Source organism: Budorcas taxicolor, chromosome 1 (assembly GCF_023091745.1).
Source record: "Budorcas taxicolor isolate Tak-1 chromosome 1, Takin1.1, whole genome shotgun sequence".
In the NCBI taxonomy this organism is placed as follows: domain Eukaryota; kingdom Metazoa; phylum Chordata; class Mammalia; order Artiodactyla; family Bovidae; genus Budorcas; species Budorcas taxicolor.
This window is the reverse complement of record NC_068910.1, coordinates 195267127-195288024: the sequence shown is the minus strand read 5'-3', so window position 1 is coordinate 195288024 and position 20898 is coordinate 195267127.

The following is a 20898-nucleotide window of genomic DNA, read 5'->3' as shown; positions in this document are numbered from 1 at the left end:
CTTAGCCCTGCAGCTGATATAAGATGCAGAAGAGGCATCAGAGAAGAAACAAGTTGTCACCAGCACCGTCAGTGGCTGTCTTGATCCCCTGAAGTCCTTACAACACAATATGTCATCCAGGGACACAAGTGTCTCCAAGGGGTTCCTAATCCCAGCAACCATCTCCACTCTCACCCCACCTACCCTGCTCTCCCTACGCTGGCTCTCCCCCATCCTAGAACACCTTTTTCTTCCCACATGGCAGCCTGCAACCTTGCTGGTCCCCCTGCCTAGAATAAGTTTCCTCTGGTTTCTCCTTTTCTGGTCCTTTTCTTCAGTCTCAGGGCTCCTCGGAGCATTCCTTTGTGATCTCCAATCCACAGGAGCCCCTCACCCCTACATGCTTCCAGTTCCTTCATCCTGATTACACATATACACCCATTCACACACTCACAGGAAATTAATGTGTCTAAGTAGTCAATATACTGACCTTGGCCTCTCCCCTGCTCTGCCCCCATGAGGTTGACCCCTTACCTGTGTTCACCATGATCCTGGACCCTCTGCCTGTAACATACATACCAACACTCCTTAAGTGGTTACTGGATGGATGTTGAAAGAAGGAATGAGGCTTTGGGGTAATCTCTTTACTGGTGATGTCTTGAAAATCTACCAGAATGTATCCTGGCTGAGTGTTCTTTAAGGAAATCTTGTTGCGTATTAGCAGGGTCTTGGAATCTGAAGACACTGGTCTTTCTTGAGCTCTGGAAAAATATTCTAGTCTGATTTGGGTGAGCCACCACCACCCCTCTGCATTCTCTCTCTCTGTTTTGTTCTGGAATTCCTGCTGGACAGACGTGGGGCCTTGTAAGTCTATGCTTTTTGTTCCTTAATTTTCCTTTGTATTTCTGACTCTTCATCCTTCTGCATTGCTTCAGTTTTCAAACTGAAAATTTCCCCTTCAGCTACTCTGTTATACAGTCCATTTACTGAGAATTGCATGTCAACAATCATATTTTTCATTTCAGGAATTTCTAACTAGGTCTTTCATATTAACAAGTTGCTCTTGGGTTGGGGAGGGGAGGCTCAAGAAGGGGGCCCATGTATACTTGTGGCTGATTCACCTTTTTGTGTCGCAGAACCATGCAACTTGCAAAGCAATTACCCTCCAATTAAAAATAAATTTTAAAAAAAGAAACAATGAAGCAATGTAATTTTGCTCTCATATTTAATTATCCACCAGTAAAACTAAAATTTGAACTGTGAAAAGGTGATATATCTAGCCATGATAGTAACAGAAGGGGATAGCCCAAACTTATAACCCATTGTCTGTCATATTTCTGCAAGGAAACATGTTTTCAAGTGAAGTGAATCTAATATATAAAAATAGGAACAATCTTCGAAATAAATTTAAGAGTATATCTGTAGTTGCCTTTCTGTGTTCAGGTAGTCTAAAGAACTTTTGTCAAAGATAATTTTTAAAAATTGTTCTTATTTTAGAAATAGACTTCCAAACACAGGAAACAGACTTGTGGCCAAGGAAGAGAGGAGGTAGGGGAGGGATGGATTGGGAGTTTGGGATGCAATCTATTATGGGAATACCAGACCACCTGACCTGCCTCTTGAGAAACCTGTATGGGGGTCAGGAAGCAATAGTTAGAACTGGACATGAAACAACAGACTGGTTTCAAATAGGAAAAGGGGTACGTCAAGGCTGTATATTGTCACCCTGCTTGTTTAACTTCTATGCAGAGTATATCATGAGAAACGCTGGGCTGGAAGAAACACAAGCTGGCATCAGGATTGCTGGGAGAAATATCAATAACCTCAGATATGCAGATGACACCATCCTTATGGCAGAAAGTGAAGAGAAACTAAAAAGCTTCCTGATGAAAGTGAAAGTGGAGAGTGAACAAGTTGGCTTAAAGCTCAGCATTCAGAAAAACAAGATCATGGCATCTGGTCCCATCACTTCATGGGAAATAGATGGGGAAACAGTGGAAACAGTGTCAGGCTTTATTTTGGGGAGCTCCAAAATCACTGTAGATGGTGACTGCAGCCATGAAATTAAAAGACGCTTACTCCTTGGAAGAAAAGTTATGAGCAACCTAGATAACACATTCAAAAGCAGAGACATTACTTTGCCAACAAAGGTCTGACTAGTCAAGGCTATGGTTTTTCCAGTGGTCATGTATGGATGTGAGAGTTGGACTGTGAAGAAGGCTGAGTGCCGAAGAATTGATGCTTTTGACCTGTGGTGTTGGAGAAGACTCTTGAGAGTCCCTTGCACTGCAAAGAGATCCAACCAGTCCATTCTGAAGGAGATCAACCCTGGGATTTCTTTGGAAGGAATGATGCTAAAGCTGAAACTCCAGTACTATGGCCACCTCATGAGAAGAGTTGACTCATTGGAAAAGACTCTGATGCTGGAAGGGATTGGGAGTAGAAGAAGGGGACGACAGAGGATGAGATGGCTGGATGGCATCACGGACTCGATGGACGTGAGTCTGAGTGAACTCCAGGATTTGGTGATGGACAGGGAGGCCTGGCGTGCTGCAATTCATGGGGTCGCAAAGAGTCGGACACAACTGAGCGACTGAACTGAACTGACTGAATGGACAAATGGTAAAGAATCTATCTGCAATGTGGGAGACCTGGCTTTGATCCCTGGGTTGGAAAGATCCCCTGGAGGAAGGCAGACAACCCACTCTAGTATTCTTGTCTGGAGAGTCCCCAAGGCCAGAAGAGCCTGGTGGCTACAGTCTATTGGGTCCCAAAGAGTCGGACACAACTGAACAACTAAGCACATGGGCGAACAACAAGTTTCCAGTGGCTAGCACAGGGAGCTATACTCAATATCATGTGATAAACCATAATGGAAAAGAAAATGAGAAAGAGTGTATATGTATGTGTGTGTGTGTGTGTGTGTGTGTAGAGTGACTCATTTTGCTATATAGCAGAAATTAACACATTATAAATCAGCTATGCTTTTAAATTAAATGTAAATAAAATTTAATATAAAATAAAATTATTTTAAAATATAAAATTAAAAATTTTAAATTGTTCTTTTTTAGCCTTCTTCACGGCTATTACCAACTAACATATTTGTTTCATTTTTTTTTACTTATTTATTATATCTTGCTCCCACGATCAGAATCTTAATTCTAAAAGAGTAGGAATAATTTTTTTCATTGCTGTATTTTCAGTGTACACATAGTGCTTGGCACATAACAGTGCTCAAAAAGTACACATTGAATAAGCTGAAGAAATTCATGGGATATCTTTTGGTATCTTTCTAAAGATTAAAATTACACTTTGTTTAAGATATCTAATAATTTCTCCCACTAAATGTTCCTTGGGTGTTGGTTCTATTATCCACTGATTTTTAGTTCTCTTTGCAGTGTTTGCTTGTTTTAGTCACTAACTTGTGTCCAACTCTTTTATAGCCCCATGGACTGAACTGTAGTCCCCTCAGGCTCCTCTGTCCGTGGGATTTCCCAGGCAAGAATACTGGAGTGGGTTGCCATTTCCTTCTCCAGGAGGTTTTCCCTACCCGGAGAAGGAACTCATGAAGTGTTGCAGTATTGGTTTTTGTCAAATTTTAATGCTTCTTGAAATTATCGTCTTGGTGATTTGTGTCTTTATACTTGCAGGATCCATTAGCCTGTGTGGAAAAGGCATTCTGATTAGAGCCACATTCTTCTTCTGGAGGTTGGGTTGGAGGATATTGGGAATGTTCTAGATGGATTAGTCACGAGCTACTCTTCCAGGCAGCAGGCTCTGGGTTCTTTCGGGTGTGCTCAGCCATAGTACCCTCAACCTAGAACATTCTGCTTCTGCCCAGACATTAGATCCTTCTGTTCACTGCCCGACCTGGGAAAGGCAAGGGTGGAGAAAGGGCAGAGCGGCCCATCTCCCGTCTATGAATTCTTTGACGTGGCAGCTGTCTCAGGACTCGCATGTCTACACTTGTGTTTGCTTCCTCTGAGCTCTTGAAGCTTCCCACCTTCTCCAACCATCCTTTCCTGAATGTGTTTTAGGTTACAATTTCTCTATCAAGTTTTACCTGCTTCCTGACTGTCAACAATTCCTTATAATTTCTGGTTCACTAAGACCATCCTTTGTTGTTTTGTTGTTTTCCAGACAGCTATGAGTTTTCAAAATATTTTTTCCTGTCATTTCTAAGGTTTTAGGATGAGAAAAGAAGGGTGAAATGTGTTTAATATGCCATCTTGGTCCAGTCTCTTCTCTCCATTTTACAGATGCTACAAATGAGGCTCAGAGAGGCTAAGTAACTTTACAGGTTCACACAGCTAGGGAGTGTGGTGGGGCTGGTTTGTATCATGATAATGAATATCTGTTGGGATTGGCATGATAATGATGGTAGCACAAAAGGAGAAGTCCTTGTTTTATGTACATACTCTAGAAGTCTCCCTAACATCAAACTATTGGGTCTGTTTGGATTTCCAACCCAAGAAAAATGATCTATGATTCTCATAGAGAGACGAGCTGAGAATGTGTAGTCCATTTCATTAAAAATAGTGCCTCTTATGAGGATTACTTTCTGATCTAAAGATTAGCTTTACATCATTGTATGCTGTGTTATAAGGCAGCACTGTCCATACTACTTAATTTCAAAGATAAATAACTTGGAATTAAACATACCCATCTCTTATCAGCTCTCTGATTTGGGATTTTGTAGATGAAGATTTTAATTGCAGTTTTTCATGGTCATAAGCAGTACATGATAAGCTGTCATTAATTTGGACTTCCCCTGGTGGCTCAAACGGTAAAGAAACTGCCTGCAATGTGAGAGACCTGGGTTCGATACCCGGGTTGGGAAGACCTCCTAGAGAAGAGAACAGCTCCCCACTCCAGGATTCTTGTGTGGACAATTCCATGGACACAGGAGCCTGGCAGGCTACATTTCATAGGGTTGCAAAGAGTTGGACATGACTTTCCCATTTTGGGGGGGCTTTCCTGGTAGCTCAGCTGATAAAGAATCTGGCTGCAATGCAGGAGACCCCAGTTTGATTCCTAGGTTGGGAAGATCCCCTAGAGGAGTACATAGCATCCTTGCCTGGAGAATCCCTATGGAGAGAGGAGCCTGGAGGGCTACAGTCTATAAGGTCACAAACAGCTGGACACAACTGAGCGACTAAATTGAGCGATCATCTCATGAGTGTGAAATATACAGTGTGAGGAATATAGTCAACAATTATATAATATCTTTGTGTGGTAACTAGACTTATCATGGTGAGCATTTTGAAACGTATAGAAATACCAAACGACTATGTTGTGTGACAGGAACTAAAATATTGTTCTAGGTCAATTATACTTCAGAAACAAACAAACCCAGAGAAAAGAGAACAGATTGGTTGTTGGTAGAGGTGAGGAACTGGGGGAGGGAGAATTGGATGAAGGTGATCAAAAGATAAAAACTTCCAAAGACAAGATAAACATGTACTAGGGATATAATGTGGAGAAGGCAACGGCACCCACTCCAGTGCTCTTGCCTGGAAAATCCCATGGACGGAGGAGCCTGGTGGGCTCCAGTCCATGGGGTCGCTAGGAGTCGGACACGCCTGAGCGACTTCACTTTCACTTTTCACTTCCATGCATTGGAGAAGGAAATGGCAACCCACTCCAGTGTTCTTGCCTGGAGAATCCCAGGGATGGAGGAGCCTAATGGGCTGCCGTCTATGGGGTCACACAGAGTCGGACATGACTGAAGCGACTTAGCAGCAGCAGCAGGGATATAATGTACAACATGAGAAATATAATCAACACTGCTGTAAGTTATATATGAAAGTTAAAAGAATAAATCCTGAGAATTCTCATCACAGGGAAAAATTTTTTTCCCTTTCTTTAATTTTGTATCTACATAAAATGATGGATGTTCACCAAACTTTTTGTGGTGATCATTTCATGATGTATGTAAGTCAATCACTATGCAGTACACCTTAGACTTATACATATTTCAATTATCTGAATAAAACTGGAAGAAAAGAAACCAATGTAACACATATAGATATACAGTTTTAGTTTGAGCAAGATTTCTTTTCTTTCTTTTATTTTGAGAAAGATTTCTGACCATTTTATTTTGAAACTTTGATCAAAAGGATTTTTTTTACTTTCTGCACTTTTTTCACAAAATTCCTGTTTTGATTAACTTTGCCTTTTGATTTATGGTCTATTTCTGCTACCCTCAAAACTTTTATCTCTTGCCCCTTGGAAGCTCAGAACTCTTTTCCAGGTAAGCTAGATGAAAACATTCATTTCCCAAAACAGTCAATAAACTTTAGTTAATTGGTTCTGAATCTAAGAATATGAGAAAAACATCATTCTCCTTCCCACCTCCCGCAACAAAACTCATCATAAACAAGGCTTGCCTACGTTCCATGCAGCAATGTATTAGGAGGAATTGAATACATGGAAGCTGCTGAAGAAAGAGATGCTATGAAAAATGTTTTCATGAGAAGAAATGGCAAAACTTATGGGGGATATAGAGCATGTAAGTCCTTGAACTGAAACTGATTGGAAAAAAATTATGAAAAGATTGTATGCCTGAATAATAGAGTAACTAGCGACCTTGAACACAGAAGGAGTGTAGAATAGGAGTGAAACAATGACATCTTTTTAGAACAGAGAATAATACTCATAAGAGGCAATTTTTCAATGAAAGACAGTATGTTCTATAATAGAAATATTGGGAGCCTGAACCATCTTGTAATTTCATAGAGAGGGGAACACCAGTGGCCTTGCCTAGAAGCCCACAGCTAACAGAAGGGAGAGGAGCTTGAAATAAGATTATTAATTTCCTTGGAATGAGGCCAGTGTGACATCCTCTTGCAAAGCTTGGCCAGATTCTTACAAGATCACTGTGAACAATGAAAGCTAATGAATACACAAAAACAAAAGCCAAGGCACATCTGGTTACACCAACAAGGATGTTGGATTTTTAAAACAGAAATACCTTATTATCCTGCCTTCCGTAGACTTTGTAATATTTTCACTGATTAATAAAGATTTTTTCACCTAATTTCAGGCAGAAGCAATGGGGCATAAAATATCATAGGATGGCATATATGATGGTAACTAGATAAACATTGTGACTTCCAAAAAAAAAATTGATGATTTTATAGGCATCTACACAAGTATAGTTTGGGAAACTATAGTAGACTTCATTTTTCTGACTACCCAGCATCTCTTCCCTGTGAAATACACTGTCCACCTTTCAAGTACTCAACTCTCCTTTTGGGGAATTGCTCCTGCCCCTTTTCACCAGAGCTGGTGAGATTACCAGGCAAAGGCTCCATGCAACGTTTTCCTTCCCTCCTCTCTTTTTCCGGGCTGGAGATGATAGGATCTTGTCCTTCTCCACTGGTCACAAGCTTTAAAGAAGTGACTTTAGAACTCCAGGTAGAAAAGTTTAGTTTTTGCTGTTATTGTTGAAAACTCTCATTGGCAGATTTGCCTAGTAAGTTTTCTTTTAAAAGGAGTTAAAATAATAATACTAAGAAGGCAACAAATCCATGCTTGAGTGTTCATCTATAAATGACACAAAATTCAGAGGGATGATGAAAACAGATAGTAAATAGGATTTTGAAAATCTTGAAAATTGGAAAGAAGGAATATGACTAACAAAAGAAAATTGCAAAGAAGGGACTTGATGTGCTTATTAAGGGGGAAGTTATAATCTTCATCTTCTGATGTATAAAGCCTATCTTGGGTGTAAGGCACAAACCTTGTTACAGGTAATTTTTAGAGTAAACCTGGTGTTTGTTGTTTGCCCTCAGCAACCCTATCCACAACCACAGCTTGAAAAACCACCATAAAATTAAAAGACGCTTGCTCCTTGGAAGGAAAGTTATGACCAACCTAGACAGCATATTAAAAAGCAGAAACATTACTTTGCCAACAAAGGTCCATCTAGTCAAGGCTATGGTTTTTCCAGCAGTCATGTAAGGATGTGAGAGTTGTACTATAAAGAAAGCTGAGCACTGAAGAATTGATGCTTTTGAACTGTGGTGTTGAAGAAGACTCTTGAGAGTCCCTTGGACTGCAAGGAGATCCAACCAGTCCATCCTAAAGGAGATCAGTCCTGAATATTCATTGGCAGGACTGATGCTGAAGCTGAAACTCCAATACTTTGGCCACCTGATGCGAAGGGCTGACTCATTGGAAAAGACCTTGATGCTGTAAAGATTGAGGGAAGGAGGAGAAGGGGACGACAGAGGATAAGATGGTTGGGTGGCATCACCGACTCAACGGACATGGGTTTGGGTGGACTCCGGGAGTTGGTGATGGACAGGGAGGCCTGGCGTGCTCCGGTTCATGGGGTTGCAAAGAGTCAGACACAACTGAGCGACTGAACTGAACTGATAATGGCTCTCCTGGTTATCTATTGTTGTGTAACAAATTAATCCAAACTCAATAGATTGACAACTATTTTATAATTTTCTGACTCAGAAATTCAGGTAGGACTCAGATGGATCACTCTCCTGCACATGATGTCAACATGGATCATTAAGTGGTAGTTGTTCCGACCTAAAGCGTTCAAGACAGCTTTATTGAATTCACATGCCTGGTGCCTTAGCAGGTATGGCTTGAAGGCTGGGCTCAGCTGGGTGCCTCTGCTCTCCATATGATACCAGGGCCTCTCCGCCTGTTTCCTCCAGCATGGCAATCAGCCTTCTTATGTGACAAGTCAGGACTCTAAGAAGAAGTGTTCTCAGAGACAGGAAGTAGAAGCTGCCAGTCTCTTAGGCCTGGCCTGTAACACGTATATATTTACAGTGTACAACATGATGCTTTAACATATGTATACACCATGAAATTATTACCACAATGAAGCTAACTAATATATTCATTACCTCACAGAGTTATCCTTTTTTTTTTCCTTTTGTAATAATACTTGAGAACTACTCTCAGCAAATTTCAAGTATATAATAGAGTATTACTAACTATAGTCAAGATGTTATACATTAGACCTCCAGAATTATCATCCCTCATAACTGAAACTTTGTACCTTCTGGCCAACATCTCCTCATTTCTCCCACTCCCCATTCTAGTCTTTGCTTCAATCTTCTCAAAGAACTAGCTTTTGGCTTTGTTGATTTTTGCTATGGTCTCTTTTGTTTCTTTTGCATTTATTTCTGCCCTAATTTTTAAGATTTCTTTCCTTCTACTAATCCTGGGGTTCTTCATTTCTTCCTTTTCTAGTTGCTTTAGGTGTAAAGTTAGGTTATTTATTTGACTTTTTTCTTGTTTCTTGTTTCCTGTATTGCTATGAACCTTCCCCTTATCACTGCTTATACAGTGTCCCACAGGTTTGGGGCTGTTGTGTTTTCATTTTCATTTGTTTCTATGCATATTTTGATTTCTTTTTTGATTCCTTCTGTGATTAGTTGGTTATTCAGCAGCGTGTTGTTCAGCCTCCATATGTTGGGATTTTTAATAGTTTTTCTCCTGTAATTGACATCTAATCTTACTGCATTGTGGTCAGAAAAGGTGGTTGGAATGATTTCAATTTTTTTGAATTTACCAAGGCTAGATTTCTGGCCCAGGATGTGATCTATCCTGGAGAAGGTTCCATGTGTGCTTGAGTAAAAGTGAAATTCATTGTTTTGGGGTGAAATGTCCTATAGATATCAATTAGGTCTAACTGGTCTATTGTATCATTTAAAGTCTGTGTTTCCTTGTTAATTTCTGTTTAGTTGATCTATCCATAGGTGTGAGTGGGGTATTAAAGTCTCCCACTATTATTGTGTTATTGTTAATTTCCCCTTCCATACTTGCTAGCATTTGTCTTACATATTGCGGTGCTCCTATGTTGGGTGCATATATATTTATAATTGTTATATCTTGTTCTTGGATTGATCATTTGATCGTTATGTAGTGTCCTTCTTTGTCTCTTTCCACAGCCTTTATTTTAAAGTCTATTTTATCTGATATGAGTATTGCTACTCCTGCTTTCTTTTGGTCTCTATTTGTGTGGAATATCTTTTTCCAGCCCTTCACTTTCAGTCTGTATGTGTCCCTTGTTTTGAGGTGGGTCTCTTGAAGACAGCATATATAGGGGTCTTGTTTTTGTATCCATTCAGTCAGTCTTTGCCTTTTGGTTGTGGCATTCAACCCATTTACATTTAAGGTAATTATTGACAAGTATGATCCCATTGCAATTTACTTCATTGTTTTGGGTTTGAGTTTATACACCCTTTCTGTGTTTCCCATCTAGAGAAGATCCTTTAGCATTTGTTGGAGAGCTGGTTTGGTGGTGCTGAATTCTCTCAGCTTTTGCTTGTCTGTAAAGCTTTTGATTTCTCCTTCGTATTTGAATGAGATCCTTGCTGGGTACAGTAATCTGAGCTGTAGGTTATTTTCTTTCACCACTTTAAGTATGTCTTGCCATTCCCTCCTGGCCTGAAGAGTTTCTATTGAAAGATCAGCTGTTATCCTTCTGGGAATCCCCTTGTGTGTTATTTGTTGTTTTTCCCTTGCTGCTTTTAATATTTGTTCTATGTGTTTGATTTTTGTTAATTTGATTAATATGTGTCTTGGGGTGTTTTGCCTTGGGTTTACCCTGTTTGGGCCTCTCTGGGTTTCTTGGACTTGGGTGATTACTTCCCTCCCCATTTTAGGGAAGTTTTCAACTTTTATCTCCTCAAGTGTTTTCTCATAGTCTTTCTTTTTGTCTTCTATTTCTGGGACTCCTATAATTCGAATGTTGGGTGTTTAATATTGTCCCAGAGGTCTCTGAGATTGTCCTCATTTCTTTTGTTTTTCTTTTTTCCTCTCTGTTTCATTTATTTCTACCATTCTATCTTCTACTTCACTTATCCTATCTTCTGCCTCAGTTATTCTACTGCTGTTTCCCTCCAGAGTGTTTTTTATCTCATTTATTGCATTATTCATTATATATTGACTCTTTTTTATTTCTTCTAGGTCCTTGTTAAAACTTTCTTGCATCTTCTCAATCCTTGTCTCCAGACTATTTATCTGTAACTCCATTTTCTTTTCAAGATTTTGGATCATTTTCACTATCATTATTCGGACTTCTTTATCAGGTAGGTTCCCTATCTCTTCCTCTTTTGTTTGGTTTGGTGGGCATTTATCCTGTTCCTTTACCTGCTGGGTATTTCTCTGCCTTTTCATCTTGTTTATATTGCTGAGTTTGGGGTGGCCTTTCTGTATTCTGTCAGTTTGTGGACTTCTCTTTATTGTGGAGTTTCCTCGCTGTGGGTGGGGTTGGACAGGTGACTTGTCAAGGTATCCTGGTTAGGGAAGCTTTTGTCTGTGTTCTGGTGGGTGGAGCTGGATTTCCTCTCTATGAAGTAAAATGAAGTGTCCAGTAATGAGTTATGAGATGTCAATGGGTTTGGTGTGACTTTGGGCAGCCTGTATATTGAAGTTCAGGGCTATGTTCCTATATTGCTGGAGAATTTGAGTGGTATGTCTTGCTCTAGAACTTGTTGGCCCTTGGGTGGTGCTTGGTTTCAAGGTAGGTATGGAGGCATTTAATGAGCTCCTATCGACTAATGTTCCCTGGAGTCAGGAGAGCCGAGAGGAGCTACTCCATGTTCAAGGTCAGAAGGGGCGACCTTGTCCAAGGTAAGGAGCAGCGGCTGCACTTTGCTGGAGCAGCTGTGAAGAGATATCCCACATCCAAGGTAAGAGAAACCCAAGTAAGATGGTAGGTGATGTGAGAGGGCATCAGTGGGCAGACACACCAAAACCATAATCACAGAAAACTAGCCAATCTAATCATATGGACCAAGCCTTGTCTAACTCATTGAAATTAAGCCACGCCATGTGGGGCCACCCAAGATGGATGGGTCATGGTAGAGAGGTCTGACAGAATGTGGTCCACTGGAGAAGAGAATGGCAAACCACTTCAGTATTCTTGCCTTGAGAACCCCATGAACAGTATGAAAAGGCAAAATGATAGGATACTGAAAGAGGAACTCCCCAGGTCAGTAGGTGCCCAATATGCTACTGGAGATCAGTGGATAAATAACTTCAGAAAGAATGAAGGGATGGAGCCAAAGCAAAAAAATACCGTTGTTGATGTGACTGGTGATAGAAGCAAGGTCTGATGCTGTAAAGAGCACTATTGCATAGGAACCTGGAATGTCAGGTCCATGAATTAAGGCAAATTGGAAGTGGTCAAACAAGAGATGGCAAGAGTGAACATCAACATTCTAGGAATCAGCGAACTAAAATGGACTGGAATGGGTGAATTTAACTCAGATGGCTATTATGTCTACTACTTTGGGCAGGAATCCTTTAGAAGAAATGGAGTAGCCATCATGGTGAACAAAAGAGTCTGAAATGCAGTACTTGGATGCAATCTCAAAAACAAAAGAATGATCTCTGTTCATCTCCAAGGCGAATCATTCAATGTCACGGTGATCCAAGCCTATGCCCCAACCAGTAATGCTGAAGAAGCCGAAGTTGAACAGTTCTATGAGGACCTACAAAACCTTTAAGAACTAACACCCAAAACAGATGTCCTTTTCATTATAGAGAATTAGAATGCAAAAGTAGGAGTCAAGAAACACCTGGAGTAACAGGCAAATTTGGCCTTGGAGGACGGAATGAAGCAGGGCAAAGGCTAACAGAGTTTTGCCAAGAGAACGCACTGGTCAAAGCAACACCCTCTTCCAACAACACAAGAGAAGACTCTACACATGGACATCACCAGATGGTCAACACCAAAATCAGATTGATTATATTCTTTGCAGCCAAAGATGGAGAGGCTCTATACAGTCAGCAAAAACAAGACCAGAAGCTGACTGTGGCTCAAATCATGAATTCCTTATTGCCAAATTCAGACTTAAATTGAAGAAAGTAGGAAAAACCACTAGACCATGCAGGTATGGCCTATATCAAATTCCTTATGCTTATACAGTGGAAGTGAGAAATAGATTGAAGGGACTAGATCTGATAGACAGAGTGCCTGAACCATGGACTGAGGTTCGTGACATTGTACAGGAGACAGGGATCAAGACCATCCCCATGGAAAAGAAATGCAAAAAAGCAAAATGGCTGTCTGAGGAGGCCTTACAAATAGCTGTGAAAAGAAGAGAAGTGAAAAGGAAAGGAGAAAAGGAAAGATATAAGGATCTGAATGCAGAGTTCCAAAGAATAACAAGAAGAGATAAGAAAGCCTTCCTCAGTGATCAATGCAAAGAAATAGAGGAAAACAACAGATTGGGAAAGACTAGAGATCTCTTCAAGAAAATTAGAGTTACCAAGGGAACATTTCATGCAAAGATGGGCTCGATAAAGGACAGAAAAGGCATGGACCTAACAGAAGCAGAAGATATTAAGAAAAGGTGGCAAGAATACACAGAAGAACTGTACAAAAAAGATCTTCACCAACCAGATAATCACGATCGTGTGATCACTCATCTAGAGCCAGACATCCTGGAATGTGAAGTCAAGTGGGCCTTAGAAAGCATCACTATGAACAAAGCTAGTGAAGGTGATGGAATTCCAGTTGAGCTATTTCAAATCCTGGAAGATGATGCTGTGAAAGTGCTGCACTCAGTATGCCAGCAAATTTGGAAAACTCAGCAGTGGCCACAAGACTGGAAAAGGTCAGCTTTCATTCCAATCCCAAAGAAAGGCAATGCCAAAGAATGCTCAAACTACTGCACAATTGCACTCATCTCACATGCTAGTAAAGTAATGCTCAAAATTCTCCAAGCCAGGCTTCAACAATACGTGAACCATGAACTTCCTGATGTTCAAGCTGGTTTTAGAAAAGGTAGAGGAACCAGAGATCAAATTGCCAACATCTACTGGATCACAGAAAAAGCAAGAGAGTTCCAGAAAAACATCTATTTCTGCTTTATTGACTATGCCAAAGCCTTTGACTGTGTGGATCACAATAAACTGTGGAAAATTCTGAGAGAGATGGGAATACCAGACCACCTGACCTGCCTCTTGAGAAATCTGTATGCAGGTTTGGAACAACAGTTAGAACTGGACATGTAACAACAGACTGGTTTCAAATAGGAATAGGAGTACGTCGAGGCTGTATATTGTCACCCTGCTTATTTAACTTACATGCAGAGTACATCATGAGAAATGGACTGGAAGAAACACAAGCTGGAATCAAGATTGCCGGGAGAAGTATCAATAACCTCAGATATGCAGTTGACACCACCCTTATGGCAGAAAGTGAAGAGGAACTCAAAAGCCTCTTGATGAAAGTGAAAGAGGAGAGTGAAAAAGTTGGCTTAAAGCTCAACATTCAGAAAACGAAGATGATGGCATCTGGTCCCATCACTTCATGGGAAATAGAAGGGGAAACAGTGGAAACAGTGTCAGACTTTATTTTTCTGGGCTCCAAAATCACTGCAGAAGGTGATTGCAGCCATGAAATTAAAAGATGCTTACTCCTTGGAAGAAAAGTTATGACCAACCTAGATAGCATATTCAAAAGCAGAGACTTTACTTTGCCGACTAAGGTTCGTCTAGTCAAGGCTATGGTTTTTCTAGCGGTCATGTATGGATATGAGAGTTGGACTGTGAAGAAGGCTGAGCACCAAATAATTGATGCTTTTGAACTGTGGTATTGAAGAAGACTCTTGAGAGTCCCTTGGACTGCAAGGAGATCCAACCAGTCCATTCTGAAGGAGCTCAGCCCTGGGATTTCTTTGGAAGGAATGATGCTAAAGCTGAAACTCCAGTACTTTGGCCACCTCATGAGAAGAGTTGACTCATTGGAAAAGACTCTGATGCTGGCAGGGATTGGGGGCAGGAGAAGAAGGGGACGGCAGAGGATGAGATGGCTGGATGGCATCACGGACTCGATGGGCTTGAGTCTGAGTGAACTCCGGGAGTTGGTGATGGAGAGGGAGGCCTGGTGTGCTGCGATCCATGCGGTCACAAAGAATCGGACACGACTGAGCAACTGAACTGAACTGAGAGTCAGGAGTTCTCTGGTGTTCTCAGGATTTGGTCTTAAGCCTCCTGCCTCTGGTTTTCAGTCTTATTCTTACAGTAGCCTCAAGACTTGTCCATCTATACAGCACCATTGAGAAAACATCTAGGTTAAAGATGAAAAGTTTCTCCACAGTGGGGGACACCCCAAGAGGTTCACAGAGTTACATGAATTAGAGAAGAGGGAGGAGGAGATAGAGGTGACCAGGAGGAGAAGAGGGCGGATCAAAAAGGGAGAGAGCAAGCTAGCCAGTAATCACTTCCCTATGTGCTCTCCACAGTCTGGACCGCTCAGAGATGTTCACGGAGTTATACAGAGAAGAGAAGAGGGAGGAAGGAGACAGAGATGGCCAGGAGGATAAAGCAGGGAATCGAAAGAAGAGAGACAGATCCAGCCAGTAATCAGTTCCCTAAATGTTCTCCACCGTCTGGGACACGCAAAGAGACTCACAGAGTTGGGTAGAGAAGAGAAGGGGGAGGGAGAAGATAGAGGTGACCTGGTGGAGAAAAAGGAGAGTTCAAAGGGGGAGAAAGCAGTCAAGCCAGTAATCTGACTCCCAGGTAAAAATGGGTACTGAAGACTGGGTTCTTATAGGTACAAAATTGATAACAAATACCAAAAAGCAAAGATTAAAAATCTAGAGTAGAGGTTGGATTCTCAAAAATGCAACATTAAAGAAGAAAACAAAAATTATAAAATATATACATATGAAGTTTGCTTTAAAAAATAGGGTCTTTTTTTTGCAAAGTAATAGTAGGTTATAAAAATGAAAATTAAAGGAGTAATAGAGGACTTAACATTTTAAAATTGTTAATTAAAAAAATGATAATAGTAAAGCTATATCTAGGACTTTCTCTGGTGTTGTTGTGGACAGTGTGGGGTCAGTTCATTTTCAGATAGTTCCTTGATCCAGCTTATACTTCTCAACATCTATAGGCCCCTTCCTATGTAGTCGGTGCTAACTACAGGGTTTTAATCTATTGCACCTGTCACTTCCAAGGCGGTTCCCTCTGTTTTAGCTTCTGTTTGCTGGTCTCTTCAGTGTCTAATTTCCGCCCTGACACAAGGGGGCGGTGGTGGACACTTCTTTAGGCTCACTTGTTCAGTCGTGCTGTGGGGAGGGAGGAACACTGCAAATAACACTGGCGTGTGCTCGCAGTGTCTCAGCCACACTGGGTTTGCCCCCACTCACGGCGTGTGTGCTTTCCCTGTCTACCCTGCTTAGGCTCTAGGTTGCTCTGCCAGGAACTGTCTGAGGGCAGCCCTGGATTGTATGCACTTCCCAGGTCTAAGCCGCTCAGGTTCAGGTACTCAGGTACTCCACAAAGGCACAGACTCGGTTGGGCCTGCGTTTTGTGCCCTTCCCAGGTCCGAACAGCTCAGGTGACCAGGTGCTTGACGAGCATGGTTGCTGTGACTTATCACCTCCCCTGTCCCTGCTGCTTGGTTTTCTGGGTGTACAACCAGTGCACCTTCTCAGATGTGCTGTGTATCTCTTCTGGGGAGCTGATCTCTGGCTGTGACCCTCCCGGCGGATGTCGACGATCCAGAATCCCAAGAAGTCTTGGTTAGCAATGAAGCCTGCTTGCAGTTTGGTAGAGGATGCCTCTCTGGGGCCACAATAGACCCTTCTGGCTCTGGCTGCCCTCGCCTGCCTGTTTCTGGTGGGGAATAGGCCAGTCCACAGCCAGCTAGCTCTGCTCAGTCCTTTGTTCTGTGAGCGGGCCTGGTGGTGTCTTAGGTTAGGGCTTTTCGTGGGATAGCTATCCCACAGTCTGGTTTGCTATCTCAAGTTAGTTCTGTCAGATTGCCCTCGGGACATTCAGGCCTGGCCCTTACTCTAAGCAATGTAAGCAATGCAGCCCGTGCCTCCTGCCCAGCCCCCGCTTGCTAGTGGCGGGTGCAGGCGTCTGCACTGCCTCTCTGCTGGGAGTTACCGTTGGGCACGTAATCTGTGGGTTTTAATTATTTATTTATTTTTCCTCCCAGTTATGTTGCCCTCTAAGGTTCCAAGGCTCACCACAGACTCACCAGTGAGAGTGTTTCCTGGTGTTTGGAAACCTCTCTTTTTTAAGACTCCCTTCCTGGGACGGATCTCCATCCCTGCCTCTTTTGTCTCTCTTTTTATCTTTTATACTTTTTCCTGCCTTCTTTTGAAGACAATGGGCTGCTTTTCTGGGTGCCTGGTGTCCTCTGCCAGCATTCAGAAGTTGTTTTGTGGAATTTGCTTAGCGTTCAAATGTTCTTTTGATGAATTTGTGGGGGAGAAAATAGTCTCCCCGTCCTATCCCTCCACCATCTTAGGACCGCTCCCCCTGTATTTTCAATTTTTTGAAGAATTTCCGTATTGTTTGCCACAGTGACTATACTGTCTATTGTGTTTTATATTTCACTCATAATACTTTCCATTTTTATAAAGTAAATTTAGGTCATTTTCTGATCTGCTTGGACATCCTTTATAAGTTCTTATTTCATACTCATATTTTCAGGCTTGTCTTTTCTTTTTCAATATGATACATATGGCTATTTTATTTTCTGTCTCTAATAGTTTCAGTATCTGAAGTCTTTGGGAGTCTGTTTCTAGTGTCTTGTGTTTCTCCTTGTTCTCATGCATGTTGCCTTGTTTCCCTGTCTGTTTAGTTATTCTCTGCAAGTTGCTTTGAAGGTGAATAAAAGAATAACAGTACATTATTGTTTTTACTTATTATTTAGATTAAATATTTTTTTTAGAATTTTGTCTACCCATTCTACTTATGATTTCTACAGGTCAGTCAATTTAGCCACTCAGTCGTGACCAACTCTTCGCAGCCCATGGACTGCAGCACGCCAGGCTTCCCTGTCCATCACCAACTCCCAGAGCTTGCTCAAACTCCTGTCCATTGAGTCAGTGATGCCATCCAACCATCTTTTCCTTTGTCATGCCCTTTTTCTATATGTATATCTGAAGCTAGTCTATAGTTTTATTTTATGGGGCCACTCATAAGTACAATATATAGTTAACCTTCCTGATTTCCTATATTCACATATTTTAGCCTTATTTTTCTCACTTTTTCTATGTTTTTTTTTTTTTTTCTCACCAAAAGGGTTTATTTTTGCTTTTTTCCCCAAGCATGTAGGGTCATTACTCACTCAGGGTCAGTGTAGAATCAATCCTCAGCTTGAGATATTTTGGTCTGCCTAGGAGTTTGAATTTAGGCAAAATTTTTCTTTATAAGTTATCAGGGAGAGTTTTCCCCCTCTTACCTGCTTGCTATTAATAGTTCACTAGTGTGTTTAAAATACATTTAAAATGCATATTTTATTTATCATCTAAAATTGTTTTTAATGAAAGAGTGGGTCAAGAAACCTAGTCCACCATATTGCCAAGAAAACAAGGAGCCCACTCTCATACACTGATGGAAGGCTGCAAGAACAGTGCAAGAACATCAGGGAAAATTGGGGAAGGGGGAGGGATGGACTGGGAATTTCAGGTTGGCTGATGCAAACTCTTATGTTTAGAATGGATAAACAAGGTCCTACTGTATAGCATAAGGAACAGTATCCAATCTCCTGAGATAAACCGTAATGGAAAATGGAAAAGAATATTTTAAAAGGGTGTGTGTGTATATATATATCAGAGAAGGCAATAGCACCCCACTCCAGTACTCTTGCCTGGAAAATCCCATGGACAGAGGAGCCTGGTAGGCTGCAGACCATGGGGTCGCACAGAGTCAGACACGACTGAAGCGACTTAGCAGCAGCATATATGTATATATGCATATACATATACATATATGTAAAACTGAATCACTTTGCTGCACAACAGAGATTGTCACAACATTGTAAACCAAATATATGTCAAAAAAATTTTTTAAAGCTACAACAACAAAAAAGAAGAAAAATTTGCTAAAAATCTCTTAAAATCAGAAATGCACATACTGTTTATTATCAATTCCACATTTAGAAATGTTTAACAGACATAACCATCCAAGTGCACAAATATGCATTTCAAAGATACTTACTTAGCTTGAATTAGCGAAAAGCTGTAAAAAAAATGATTACTAAAAATACTGATTAAATGAATACTTTCAGACATTAGTCTATGAGGCAGCTATTTTTAAATGAGGTCATTCAGTACAGCCTGCTATGTTTTGCTTCCCAAGATACATTGTTAGGTGAAAGCAGAAAGCTGCAAAATAGTGTGATTAGAAGTTACAGATTGTCTAAAACTGACTGATTGTCTAAAACTTAACGATTGTCTAAGTGACTGACTGGGTGGAAGGAAGACTTACTTTTCAATGTTACCCTCTTCTATCTTTAACAATTTAAACCATGTTTATGTATTGTATCTTTAAAAAAACATTTATGAAAAGAAAATATAAAATATCTCTGTATTCCTACCACACTATTTTTTTTTCTTAAATCAAGAATGAACATTAAATTTCTTAAAATTGCTTTTTTAGCATCTATACTTACATATGCAGTGAGGTCTCAGTTGTTTCAGTCTTGTCCAACTCTGAGACCCCAAGCACTATAGCCTGTCAGGCTCCTCTGTCCATAGGATTCTCCAGGCAAGAATACTGGAGTGGGTTGCCATGCCCTCCTCCAGGGTATCTTCCTGACCCAGGGATTGAACTCACGTCTCTTACGTCTCCTGCTTTGGTAGGCAAGTCCTTTATTACTAGCACCATCTTTAATTCATCATTTCCCCTTTAATTCACCATTTAAGACTGAATTAATTAAGACCTTGGATTATATTATTAAATTTTCCAGTATTGAACTATTCTAGTATTTTCTGAATAAAGTTATTTGGTAACACTGAATTAACAGGCTGCTAGAATTTCATTGTCCTTCTTTACTTACAATTGTTACATTAATATTTAAAATGAAATTAATCTATAATTTAATGTTGAGAGTACATTCTTATATTTTAGAATTTGGGTTGTCCTTCAAATAAGAGATTAAGAACATTTCTAATTTCCCTGCAGCACAAAAATTTAACTAATATGGAAGTTATCTGGATTCTGAAGATTTTATTCTAATCCAGCTAATAATAAACCTCCCTCTAACAGTTTCTTCTATTAGTTGTGTCTTTCAGAGTGTTTGGAGTATTGGGGTTTAAATTTTGGCAATTAATATTTTTCTTAAAAAAAGCATTTGTATTAGCCAATATAATATTATATATTTTAGATATTGTTTATTAATTTATGAAATGAACAAACTTTGAGTTTATAGCTCAATAAATGTATCTGTGTATACACTCATGTAACAATATCCAGATCAAGATAAAGAATGTTTTCATCACTCCAAAATTCAGTTTCCTTTCCAGTCAATAGCTACCCACCACATGGGATATAATCAAATTTTCAAATTTTTATCATCACAGATAATTTATCAGGATTCACTATTACTGTGAGTGGTAGGGAAAGGCAAACATTCAGACATGATTTTGTGATTCTATACCTGAAGTAGGCTAGAAATTCGCAGCACACCCCTCTATCAAAAACACTGGTTGTGAGATTTCCCTGTATAAAAAGAAAAAAGCCCAAACTTTCCCTGGGTGCCATCAGACCCAAAGGAAACCTGAGGTTTCATAGTAACCACCTGTCTCATGTTCAGACTTAGATGAAGTTCCCAAGGTCCTTTCCTGTGTCCCCTTCTCAAAGATTCCTCTGGCTGCAGCTTGGCACCTAAAAATGACTGGATCTTATGAAAGAACTAGCAGCCTGTGGAAAGTATCAAAGCAGATACACGGAGTAAAAAGGTCTTCAGGAGTTTCCCTGCATTGTCTGATTTTGTGTGCTTTGTTTTGCCATTATCGTTGAACATTTAAATGTAGACCTATGCCTTCTTTCTTTGGACCTATTGACAATGTTGAAAGGGCTATAGAAAAAATACCTCATTTGCTTATCAAGACTTGTGCCAAGTGAACAAGAGATTTAAGGCTATTGGCAATCAATCCGAGGTGTGTGTGTGTGTGTGTGTGT